Source organism: Oncorhynchus keta, chromosome 28 (assembly GCF_023373465.1).
Source record: "Oncorhynchus keta strain PuntledgeMale-10-30-2019 chromosome 28, Oket_V2, whole genome shotgun sequence".
In the NCBI taxonomy this organism is placed as follows: domain Eukaryota; kingdom Metazoa; phylum Chordata; class Actinopteri; order Salmoniformes; family Salmonidae; genus Oncorhynchus; species Oncorhynchus keta.
Genome location: NC_068448.1, coordinates 25804886 through 25816930, shown reverse-complemented (window position 1 = coordinate 25816930; position 12045 = coordinate 25804886). Strand labels below are relative to the sequence as shown.

General features: G+C 46.0%; 1 protein-coding gene across 6 annotated transcripts in view; it reads right to left on the bottom strand.

The window, feature by feature from the left end:
• Positions 1 to 12045, bottom strand: part of hdac7a (histone deacetylase 7a) — a 121626-nt gene that overhangs the window by 96316 nt on the left and 13265 nt on the right. Inside the window, exons 1-2 of one of the 6 annotated variants that reach the window (XM_052485213.1) lie at positions 8923 to 9202; positions 8399 to 8465 (exon numbers count right to left, since the gene is read on the bottom strand). The exons of 4 other annotated variants lie outside the window; for them this stretch is intronic. The gene's annotated coding sequence lies outside the window, so the exon portion shown is untranslated. Of the gene's footprint in view, positions 1 to 8398; positions 8466 to 8922; positions 9203 to 12045 lie in introns of those variants that run through there. One more of the 6 variants, XM_052485214.1, reaches the window with a different exon arrangement.

The following is a 12045-nucleotide window of genomic DNA, read 5'->3' as shown; positions in this document are numbered from 1 at the left end:
GACAGAGATTACTCACCTCGTACTAGATATAAAATGTTTTCTTTAACGAGTTGGACGCCAAGGATTTACTGCTAATACCCGACAAGGCCCAAATCCTTGTGATTCAAAAAGAAACTGAGATATTGGGGACGTAGGTCTGGGTGCCTTGTAAGGATCCGACGGCGAGTGGGTCATCCACCTCTACCATCAGTCCAATTAGCCCATGTGCAATCATTGGATAATAAAATGGATGAACTCCGATCAAGACTATCATACTAACTGGACATTAACGGTAGCAACTTATGTTTCACCAAGTCGTGGCTGAAGGACGACATGGATAACATACAGCTAGCTGGGTTTTCCGTGCATCGGCAAGATAAAACATCTGTCTCCGGTAAGACAAGGGGTGACGGTCTGTGTATATGTCAATAACAGCTGGTGCACAAAATCTAATATTAAGTTAAGTTAAGCCTTGGCTTACAGGTAACATCCGCACTGAACCAAAGGGTAGAGCTGCCGCTTTCAAGGAGCAAGACTCTAACCTGAACGCTTAAGAAACTCCGCTATGCCATCCCATGAACCATCAAAAAGGCAAAGCGTCAATACAGGACTAAGATTGAATCGTATTACACTGGTTCTGACGCTCGTCTGTTATGGAAGGGCTTAAACTATTACGGACTACAAAAGGAAACACATCCGCAAATTGCCCAGTGACACGAGCCGACCAGATGATCTAAATTACTTCTATGCTTGCTTCGAGGCAAGTAACACTGAAGCAGGCATGAGAGCAACAGCTGTTCCGGATGACTGTGTGATCACGCTCTCTGCAGCTGATGTGAGCAGGACCTTTAAACAGGTCAACATTCACAAGGCCGTAGAGCCAAACGGATTACCAGGATGTGTACTTCGAGCATACGCTGACCAACTGGCAAGTGTCTTCAACGACATTTTCAACCTGTCACTGACGAGTCTGCAATACCAACATGTTTCAAGCAGACCACCATAGTCCCTGTGCCCAAGAACACTAAGGTAACCTGCCTAAATGACTACCAACCCTTAGCACTCACGTCTGTAGCCATAAAGTGCTTTGGAAAGCTGGTCATGGCTCACATGAACACCATTATCCCAGAAACCCTAGACCCACTCCAATTTGCATACCACCCCAACAGATCCACAGATGATGCTATCCCAATTGCACTCAACACTGCTCTTTCCCACCAGGACAAAAGGAACACCTACATGAATGCTAATCATTGACTACAGCTCAGCTTTCAACACCATAGTGCCCTCAAAGCTCATCACTAAGCTAAGGACCCTGGGACTAAACACCGTCCTCTGCAACTGGATCCTGGACTTCCTGATGGGCAGCCCCCAGGTGGTGAGGGTAGGTAACAACACATCTGCCACGCTAATCCTCAACACTGGGGCCCCTCAGGGGTGAGCGTGCTCAGTCCCCTTCTGTACTCCCTCTTCACCCATGACTGCATGGCCAGGCATGACTCCAACACCATCATTAAGTTTGCCGAAAACACAACAGTGTTAGGCCTGATCACCGACAACGATGAGACAGCCTATAGGGAGGAGGTCAGAGACCTGGCAGTGTGGTGCCAGGATAACAACCTCTTGCTCAACGTTATCGAGACAATGGAGATGATCATGGACTCCAGGAAAAGGAGGACTGGGCACACCCCCATTCACATCGACGGGGCTGCAGTGGAGCAGGTTGAGAGCGTCAAGTTCCTTGGTGTCCACATAACCAACAAACTAACATGGTCCAGACACACCAAGTCAGTCATGAAGAGGGCGACAAAACCTATTCCCCCTCAGGAGACTGAAAAGATTTAACATGGTTCCTCAGATCCTCAAAAAAGTTCAACATCTGCACCATCGAGAGCATCCTGACTGGTTGCATCACCGCCAGGTATAGCAACTGCTGAGCCTCCGACCGCAAGGCACAACAGAGGGTAGTGGGTACGGCCCAGTACATCACCAGGGCCAAGCTTCCTGCCATCCAGGACTGCACGGCAAGTGGTACCAGAGCACCAAGTCTAGGTCCAAAATGCTTCTTAACAGCTTCTACCCCCCAAGCCATAAGACTCCTGAACAGCTAACCCAGACTATTTGCATTGACACCCGCCCAACCCAAATTTTTACGCAGCTGCTATTCAGTTTATTATCTATGCATAGTCACCTCTATCTACATGCACATTGACTCTGTACCAGTAACCCCTGTATATAGCCTCGATACTGTTATTGTATTGTTGCCCTTTAATTATTTGTTATTGTTTTTTATTTGTAATTTCTTTTTTCAGTAAATACTTTCTTACGCTTATTTTTCTTAACTGCATTGTTGGTTAAGGGCTCGTAAGTAAGCATTTAACTATATGGTCTAAACCGGTTGTATTCGGCGCATGTGACAAATAACATTAGATTTAATTTACTATATAACCATGACTTCAAAGAGAAACACTATGCGAGATGCTTTCATTAAAGTCAAACTTTATGTGGAGTTTGTCATTACAAATAAAACATGACAGTTACAAGTCCAGTTCCACTGTTGGAGTACTGTTCGTCCCTGAAGCCTCTTCTTCCCTTTTCACCCTCTCTTCCTACATCACCCTGAGAGCGGAACAGGAAAACAAAAGTTCTGACACATAACTCAGAGGTCAGCATTATGGGAGTGTTGTGTATTGAGTCGTGGCCTGGCTCCTGGGTGGAGAATGCTGGAGGAGAGGAAGGCTCCTGGGTGGGGAGAGATGGAGGAGAGGAAGGCCCCTGGGTGGGGAGAGATGGAGGAGAGGAAGGCCTCTGGGTGGGGAGAGATGGATGGCCCCTGGGTGGCTAAACCTAAGGTACTGTGAAAACAGAACAAGCAAAGGCCAGCTTGGCAGAGACAGTCATGAAGGAAAGTTTCTGCTACGTTTACTGCTTCCTGAGCAGGAGAGGCTACAGTATAATTCAGTGGTTAAGTTAAACTGCACATGAGCACACACAAATGCAGATAATTACATATTTCTGACATCCTTACATCTGCCTACTCCCTTCTATCTCTCTCTCCCGCCATCTCGCTCTCTCTCTCTCGCTCGCCCACCATCTCGCTCTCTCTCGCTCGCCCGCCATCTCGCTCTCTCTCGCCCGCCCTCAAGCTCTCTCTCTCTCTCGCCCGCCCGCCCCCTCTCACCTGCCCGCTCTCTCTCTCGCCCTCTCTCTCGCTCTCTCTCTCGCCGGCTTGCCCACCCGCCCGCTCTCTCTCAGAACAAGCACCCTCGCTAAGTTTACTGCTTCCTGAGCAGGAGAGGCTACAGTATAATTCAGTGGTTAAGTTAAACTGCACATGAGCTCTCTATTTCACCCACCCTCGCTCTCCCTCCAGCCTGCTCTTTCTCTCCAGCCTGCTCTCCTACTCCAGCCTGCTCTCTCTCTCCAGCCTGCGCTCTCTCCCCCACTCTCCCGCCCGCTCACGCTCTCTCTCGCCCGCTCTCTCTCACGCGCCCGCTCTCTCTCTCGCGCCAGCTCTCTCTCTCGCCCGCTCTCTCTCGCCTGCCCTCGCTCTCACTCTCGCCCGCTCATGCTCTCTCACTCTCGCCCGCTCTAACTCTCTCTCGCCCGCTCTCTCTCGCCTGCTCTCTCTCTCTCGCCCGCTCTCTCTCTCTCTCGCCCGCTTTCTCTCTCTCTCCCGCTCTCTCTCTCTCTCGCCCGCTCTCTCTCTCGCCCACTCTCTCTCTCGCCAGCTCTCTCTCTCGCCAGCTCTCTCTCCTTCTCCCGCTCTCTCTCTCTCGCACGCCCGCTCTATCTCTCTCTCGCCAGGTCTCTCTCGCCCGCTCTCTCTCGCCCGCTCTCTCTCTCGCCCGCTCTCTCTCTCGCCCGCTCTCCCGCTCTCTCTCTCTCGCCCGCTCTCTCTCTCCCCGCCAGCTCTCTCCCGCTCTCTCTCTCTCGCCCACTCTCTCGCCCGCTCTCTCGCCCGCTCTCTCGCCAGCTCTCTCTCTCGCCAGCTCTCTCTCCTTCTCCCGCTCTCTCTCTCTCGCACGCCCTCTACTCTCTCTCTCTCCAGCTCTCTCTCTCTCGCCAGCTCTCTCTCTCTCACCCGCTCTCTCTCTCTCGTCCGCTCTCTCTCTCGCCCGCTCTCTCTCTCACACACCCGCTCTCTCGCATGCCTGCTCTCTCTCTCTCTCGCACACTCTCGCACCCCTTCTCTCTCGCACATTCTCGCACGCCCGCTCTCTCTCGCTCGCCCGCCCGCTCTTGTTCGCCCGCTCTCTCTCTATCTATTTCTCTCGCCCTCTCTCACTCGCCCTCTCTCTCGCCCGCTCTCTCTCTGTCGACCGCTCTCGCCCTCTCTATAGCCCGCCCTCTCTGCGGCGAGCTCACTCTGCGGCGAGCTCACTCTCCACTCTGCCACGAGCTCACTCTGCCGCGAGCTCACTCTGCCGCGAGCTCACTCTCTCCTGCCTGCTCTGTTGCTCATCTTTTTTTTATACCAAGTTTGAGTCTCTCTGCAGTTATCAAGTTTTTTTCTCCCCCTATCTTCTCTCCGACTCTGAGACTTTAAACTTTAACAACTGTTCTGGGAAAACCTTTGAAGGGAACACACCTCATGAATATGCAGTCACACTTTTCTGACTGAATGAACAAAAACAAGAGGATGTTAACATTCTTGGTAACGCACACACATACTGAATACATAACTGCAAACCCAGTCGTTATCAGAGACCCAGTCGTAAACAAGCCTCCCATCTAGAAGTAGATTCCTTTTCCTGGTTCCTGGCATTTAGTTACCACAGGAAAGCCATGTTATAGACTAGTGGTGCTCTGTGAACAGCCATGTTTTAGTCAAGCAAATGGGATGTTGTCTATCGGCGACATTGCGGTGTCAAGCAAGAGAAAATAAAGAGAAGGGATGATGTGGAGGATAGAGTCAGGTGAGACTATGATTCCCTGCTTGTCGTTATAGCACAGCCTCACACGAACTGATCTGACCCGACGACCAGACAACGGCAGAAAGGAGAGCCACAGTGCATCCTGGGAAAGCAGCTCTCCATGGCCTTTGCTCTTTTCTCATGGTCTGCATTACACAGGCCAGACGCCGGAGACTAAAGGAGATCACATGACCTGCCTGGCAACAACAGGCAATCTGATCCTAGACCAGTACAAGTCACCCACGGTCATGGGTCTATGAGTCTGACTGCCACCGCACAAACCATTGACAGCCAATAGACCAGCGCCCAGACCACCACTACCTGAGTACAGAGACAGAGCTCCTGGTGCAGAGCTGGAAGTTGAACTTTCTAGCATGTCCAACTGGCCTCAGAGGCAAATGCTATAGGCATATGCTGCCATTACTAAAGCAAATTCTGGACAACTTAAATAGGGGCAAGTCACCAGGTTAAACCCTGACTAATTGATTTGACACAGCAGAATTTACAGGCCTGCGTTAGCTCAGGGGTCCAGACTCCACATTTAACGTTCAACATTGTTTGGTTCCAGAGATCACAAGGTCTGGCCCTACAAGGATAATAAAACTCTAACCATATCAAATGACTTCATGGATGTAAGGCACCGAGAACGATCAACCCGTCCGACTTCAGTAGTGTCGTACATACAGTAGGAATAAGACAGGAATTAAAGTCTCCGGCTCCCTGACTAAGACTAAAAGAGTTAAGTTCAACCCTCTGGGCTTTTTCTCTCAAGACAGCAGCGACGGCGTGGAGGGAAGGAGGGAGTCAGCTGACCCTGGTTTCAACCAGAAACTTGATCTTTACTGCAGCTCCCTGCAAAACAATCTTGCTATTGTGATCACTCTACATTTTCCTCCTCTCCTGGTATGTTAAGGGAATGTAAGACTTTGTTTATTAGGTTCCCATCCTCTTCACTCTCGGGAATCACAACCCTTCACTACGTGGTTTTACAAGCAACAGATACCTCGTCCAGGCAAAGACCAAACCACAGACACGTACTTGGATCCAGTCTCTGAACAGGGTGGCACGATCCAAATCCAAATGACTAGAAAAGATATTTAACTGATGCTGAGCTTCATAATGTTTCCGTGGTGGGTTATCTTCCCTCTACAAAAACCCGTTGTGGCAGTAGAATCACACCAGGAGGAGCTGAGTAACAACCACAACAAGGTACTGACTGACCACAGACTAGTTTTAATAACCTCGTTGACTTCACTTCATTAGGGGGGATTGTTGTGTTTCATCGGAGCAGCATTAACAGCTACAGGAGAATGAGAGGCAGAGCGTTCTGATGAATAGGGACAGATTAGAAGGTTGTAAAGCTACCGGTCATTTAACAAAGTTAACGAAATCTTCAGTAATTTTGGTAATTAACAGAATCTATGGCAATCTGTCGTAACTTTGGTCATTTATACTTGAATAACTTTTTAATAAAAAAAAAAAGTATTCAATTAGTTTTCATTTATTGTATTTGTGTCCATGGGTTTATAGTAGATAAACCACATGGTTCATTAGAATATAGCCTAATTCATGGAAAAATCATCTTAACAACCATTTGAATTAACTCTGCAACTCTTCCAACTATTGTCTTTTTTCACAACTGCCACCAGTTTGACGCCAAAAACATTGAAAACAAATACATATTGAAATAGTCAAATAAATACACCATATTAAACACCGATGGTATTCACTAAGGTGGAGGATAATGTTTAACAGCTTTGTCATTCAATTCTTTTATCATGTTATTTCATTATTTCAAATGTGAGACGGCCACACAGAAGGCCAGACATGATTAGACACCTGTGATAATCGGAAGTACCAAAAGGGTTACTAGATGTCTTGTGATAGATGACATAAAATCCTTGAAAGATACCAAAATGATGGTAGTTTACTGGTCACCTAATACACCCTCGTTTTTCAACCCTAGACAGATTAGAGGGACACAAAAGAGATTGGCCGTGTCAGTTGGCCCGGACTGACACATGAAATGGGACACTGCAGCTTCGGACATGACCTCCCTCCGTTTTTCCAGGAAGATGGCCTCTTTTGCATGGATGGAACATGTGCCTGGCACAGCAAGAGCTTGGGCTATCACTCAGATCTAATGCACAGACTTTAGCTCTCAGTGCTAACTACTCCACACACATATTAGCCTTTCTAAAAGTACAAAATAAACAGATGCTGTATATGTTTTACTTCTTCATATGTACTGTTTTGACTTTGTTATTCTGGTAGTACTTTGTGGTGTGAGAACATAAGAACATAGGATCCCCTAGCCAGTGTCACCCTACTGTAGTCTTGTGGTGTGAGAACATAAGAACATAGGATCCCCTAGCCAGTGTCACCCTACTGTAGTCTTGTGGTGTGAGAACATAAGAACATAGGATCCCCTAGCCAGTGTCACCCTACTGTAGTCTTGTGGTGTGAGAACATAAGAACATAGGATCCCCTAGCCAGTGTCACCCTACTGTAGTCTTGTGGTGTGAGAACATAAGAACATAGGATCCCCTAGCCAGTGTCACCCTACTGTAGTCTTGTGGTGTGAGAACATAAGAACATAGGATCCCCTAGCCAGTGTCACCCTACTGTAGTCTTGTGGTGTGAGAACATAAGAACATAGGATCCCCTAGCCAGTGTCACCCTACTGTAGTCTTGTGGTGTGAGAACATAAGAACATAGGATCCCCTAGCCAGTGTCACCCTACTGTAGTCTTGTGGTGTGAGAACATAAGAACATAGGATCCCCTAGCCAGTGTCACCCTACTGTAGTCTTGTGGTGTGAGAACATAAGAACATAGGATCCCCTAGCCAGTGTCACCCTACTGTAGTCTTGTGGTGTGAGAACATAAGAACATAGGATCCCCTAGCCAGTGTCACCCTACTGTAGTCTTGTGGTGTGAGAACATAAGAACATAGGATCCCCTAGCCAGTGTCACCCTACTGTAGTCTTGTGGTGTGAGAACATAAGAACATAGGATCCCCTAGCCAGTGTCACCCTACTGTAGTCTTGTGGTGTGAGAACATAAGAACATAGGATCCCCTAGCCAGTGTCACCCTACTGTAGTCTTGTGGTGTGCTTGCATGCTCTCGCTTCTGTGTTGCTGTAAAAGTAAATATATCTAGAGAATCATGGTAGTGACTAATCATGAAAAAAAAATAAACATGTTCATTAGCAGCATATACCACAACAAAATGTTTCTTCTCGATATTTCGATATTTGCCAGTGCATGGATGGGCTAGTTTCTGAAAACGGCATTACTTTTGAGACCTGTTCAAACAACCGTGAATAGTTGGTTGGGGATGACTAATATGCAAACAGATGTAGCCTATCTAAATGTATGGCTCATTCTGGAGGAAAAAGCTATCATATTTGTAAGTCTACTATTCTGAAGACAGTGAGGTAATATGTGGCAATGAGTAGTTACATATTTGTTAGTGCGCGGTTCAAGGGACAAGGGGGGCTACCTGACACTTGATAAAAAGCTGTCCCGTCGGGCTTTGTCTACCGTAGGTCCCGACGCAGTGATTCCATCTGCAGACGGGGAGATATCGTTTATTACTCACAACCACCAGCAATTAATTATCCATGCCCCCTAAATGATAGCTAACTTCAAGTATATGAAAAGTGTAGTCTGTTTTAAAACAAATAACCTACAAATTGTAATAGATTTTCCCGAGAAATGTGTAACAATTTAGCAATGGAATGCGGTCTCTCACTCTGGAAAAAACTGCTGCCCTGAACATCTGCTTACAGAGGGCAGCGTTTAAAAGACATCCCACCAGGATACGATGGTTGTAGCCCCTTTGAAATCGACTTATGTTTCCAAATGTAGCCTATTTGTAGAATGACAGACCTAACTGCACGTACCAATAATAGGCTACACTATGTCAGTTAGTTTCATCGGGTAGGTAGGTAGGTTAGCCTACTGCTGCAATACTGTATAACACAGAACAATTATCTGGTATGCACATGAAAGAAAATGTGTTACCTTGTAAGAATGTCACAACAACGCAACAGGTTCTAAATCCACATTATAAATATTCCTCCAAAAAGCCAATGTCGTCTGTTACTAGTCCTGTGAAGCCTATTTGTGAAATGACTGTCGAGTAACATACAGGGAAAGAGACCGGTGGCCAAGGATGAGATTCGTCAGTAGGCTACAAGTGAGGGAGAAATAATTAGTTATCGCAAGCAACTTGGTATGTCCAGCCCCTGAAGAAGACGAAAATAGAAGTCTAAGCGGGTAGCACCAAAAATAGCGTCACACGACTTCTCTCTACCATTGTTTCCGCATATGAGCTTTCTATTGGTACACTATGTAGCCAATCCGAACCACTACTTATCAGTGTCTGAAACTTTGTTCACAGTTTGTTGTCAGATGGCTTCTACAGCTCCACCTGCTGACATAAGCAACAGCTGTTTATTGGAACAGAATAACTGTTACGACAGTCCTTTACTTGCACTTTCTGGACAACACTACTATAAACATGTTACAACTTGTGTAATAACGCAGATCCACTCTTCCAAAATGTTTCTCAAAGTAGCATTTTCATGTATGGTTAAAGCTACATTTGTACATGCATGACCACAATCAAGTAAACTGCACAGTATGATAAAGTGTTTACAAATGCTCAAGTAGTTATTGGCTCATGTGGCAGGCAGCATAGCAGGGAAATATGAAACTCTGAGAAAAGACTAAAGTGAAAACGTCATGTTTGTCAGCTTTATCTGAACAACTTTAATTTCACAGATGAATTCTACAAAATGTCTTAATGAGTGCATAGCCTTCTAGGAAATGGTGCTCCTTGATCAATACCTTTCTCCCCCTGTTATGAGTCACATCATAGATGAATGTTTCTTGGAAGAGGAAGGAATAGTTACCAAGGGCTTCCTGTGTATTTCTCAGACAAGGTAACCCATACACGTCCCTTTATCTATCACATGATGCACAGGCCTCCCACTGCCTCTTCCTGTGACCCCGATGCTTTGTATAATAGTAATGACAGTGACGTTGTGTGTTTTGAGGACAGGAAATGACAAAGTGCTCAATGAGATGAAAGAGTTTAGTTAATCTTTCAAAGGCTGTTTTCCCAGCTTGAGCACTGCTTTTATTTCCACTCAGCATCTGTGATCCAGTTTCCAAGCCCACCAGTAAAACAAACCGTTCAATGCACACCAAAAACTAAACCTAGCCCATACTCACCTTTAAATGCATACGCCCAGGGGGAGCCCAGCACCCTTACCAGAAATCCTCCCAAAGTGTGGGTGTTTATGTATGTGTGCGTTTGTGTGGTTTGTCTTGTCAATTACACAATTCCCCAATCTGAATCACATCCGGTATGAGCTGAAAATAACAAGAACACAGCCTGTATGACAGTGAAACGGCACAGCAGTCTAGCAGCCCACAGCAAGATACACACACCAGTGTAGGCTCCTCAGAGGAGGAAGGGGAGAACCATCCTCCTCAGTGAATTTCATAAAGATAAAAATAGTGAAACATTAAAGTTAGGGTTAGATTAAACTATAATACATATAATCACATCACCAAATAATTCATTCAAAACACACTGTTTTGCAATGAATCCTACAGTAGCCTCAACAGCACTCTGTAGGGTAGCTCCATGGTGTAGCCAGAGGACAGCTAGCTTCAGTCCTCCTCTGGGTACCTTGACTTCAATACAAAACCTAGGAGGCTCATGGTTCTCACGCCCTTCTATAGACTTACAATGTAATTATGACAACATCCGGAGGATGTCCTCCAACCTATCAGAGCTGTTGCAGCATGAACTGACACGTTGTCCAAACAATCACAGATCAAAGAATGAATCTAGTACTGAAAGCATAAGTTACAGCTAGCTTAGCACTGCAGTGCATAAAATGTGGTGAGTAGTTGACTGCTAAACTGCATGATTGGAGTGGGTTTACTAACACGTTAGTTCTAGTAGCTATGTTGACTAGGACGTTAGCTAATATGGTGGTAACAATGTAGGCTGTGTGTAGCGGTTATGGTATGAAGGTTTGGCTTGGAACGTTTCTTTCCCCCTGGTCACTGTTGTGTTGTGTAAGCCAAGGGAAAAGGTGAGAGGAGGAAAGTGCGTAGATGCGAGAAGGAGTTATACAATGAGCAAAGTGATCATGCTGTTTATGTGGCTGCTATGAAAGTGAACTGTGTTTGCGGGTGATCAGGGATGTATTCAATCTGCCATTCCTGTTAAAAAATAAACAATTCTTAAACAGAAGCAAATGTGGATAAACCTACCTGAATTTGTCCAATAGCAACTCTTGTTTGCAATTGTTGGACTAATGATTACACCTGTAGATCAGCTAGATGCAGGCAAGAGTGTGCAAGGTGTTATTGAATGTCAGTCTGTCACCTTAATTCCTAAAAGTGTTCATGACCTGTGCAACTACATTGTAAACCATAATTCGTTGGCTAGGTTGTAGCAAGCTCATGGTGGGTCTAGGGAAAAATCAAGTATCATGTAGTAGCCTAAACCAGGGCTCTCTAGCCCTGCTGCCGTTCTGTAGGTTTTTGTTCCAACCCCAATCTAGCACACCCGATTCTAATAATCAGCTGGTTGATAAGCTGAATCATCTTAGTTACAACTGGGGTTGGAGTGAAAACCTACAGGAAGGTAAGCTCTCCAGGGACAGGGTTGGAAAACCCTGGCCTAAACCTATTGATGTTACATTGAGCTGTGTGAATCCAAATGCTGTAATAGAAATAAGGCCACGCTCCGAAATGAAGAAAACCGTCCACCCTCATCTTAACCGGCACCGACGGCCACTGCACACACATATGATCAAACACAGGCACAAGCTTAGGTTCACAGGAAGCAAGGCGCTGGCCAACGTGAACCTCGCTGTATGTAACACCCAAATGGAAAAGACAGCAGTCAATCTGTTTCTCTAGACTGATGCTAAAATATTTTATTTTCCCCAGATGAAGCAGTGCCTAATTTTTGATGACAATCTTTGAAAGCCAATGCAACACACTCATAGGACTTCCAAGAATTTAATTGAATCAAATTGATCCAAAATGTCCAAACAGAAGCTAGACTCAGAGAGGACACTGTGAAAACATGTTGAAATGTATTTTTTGTAATATTCT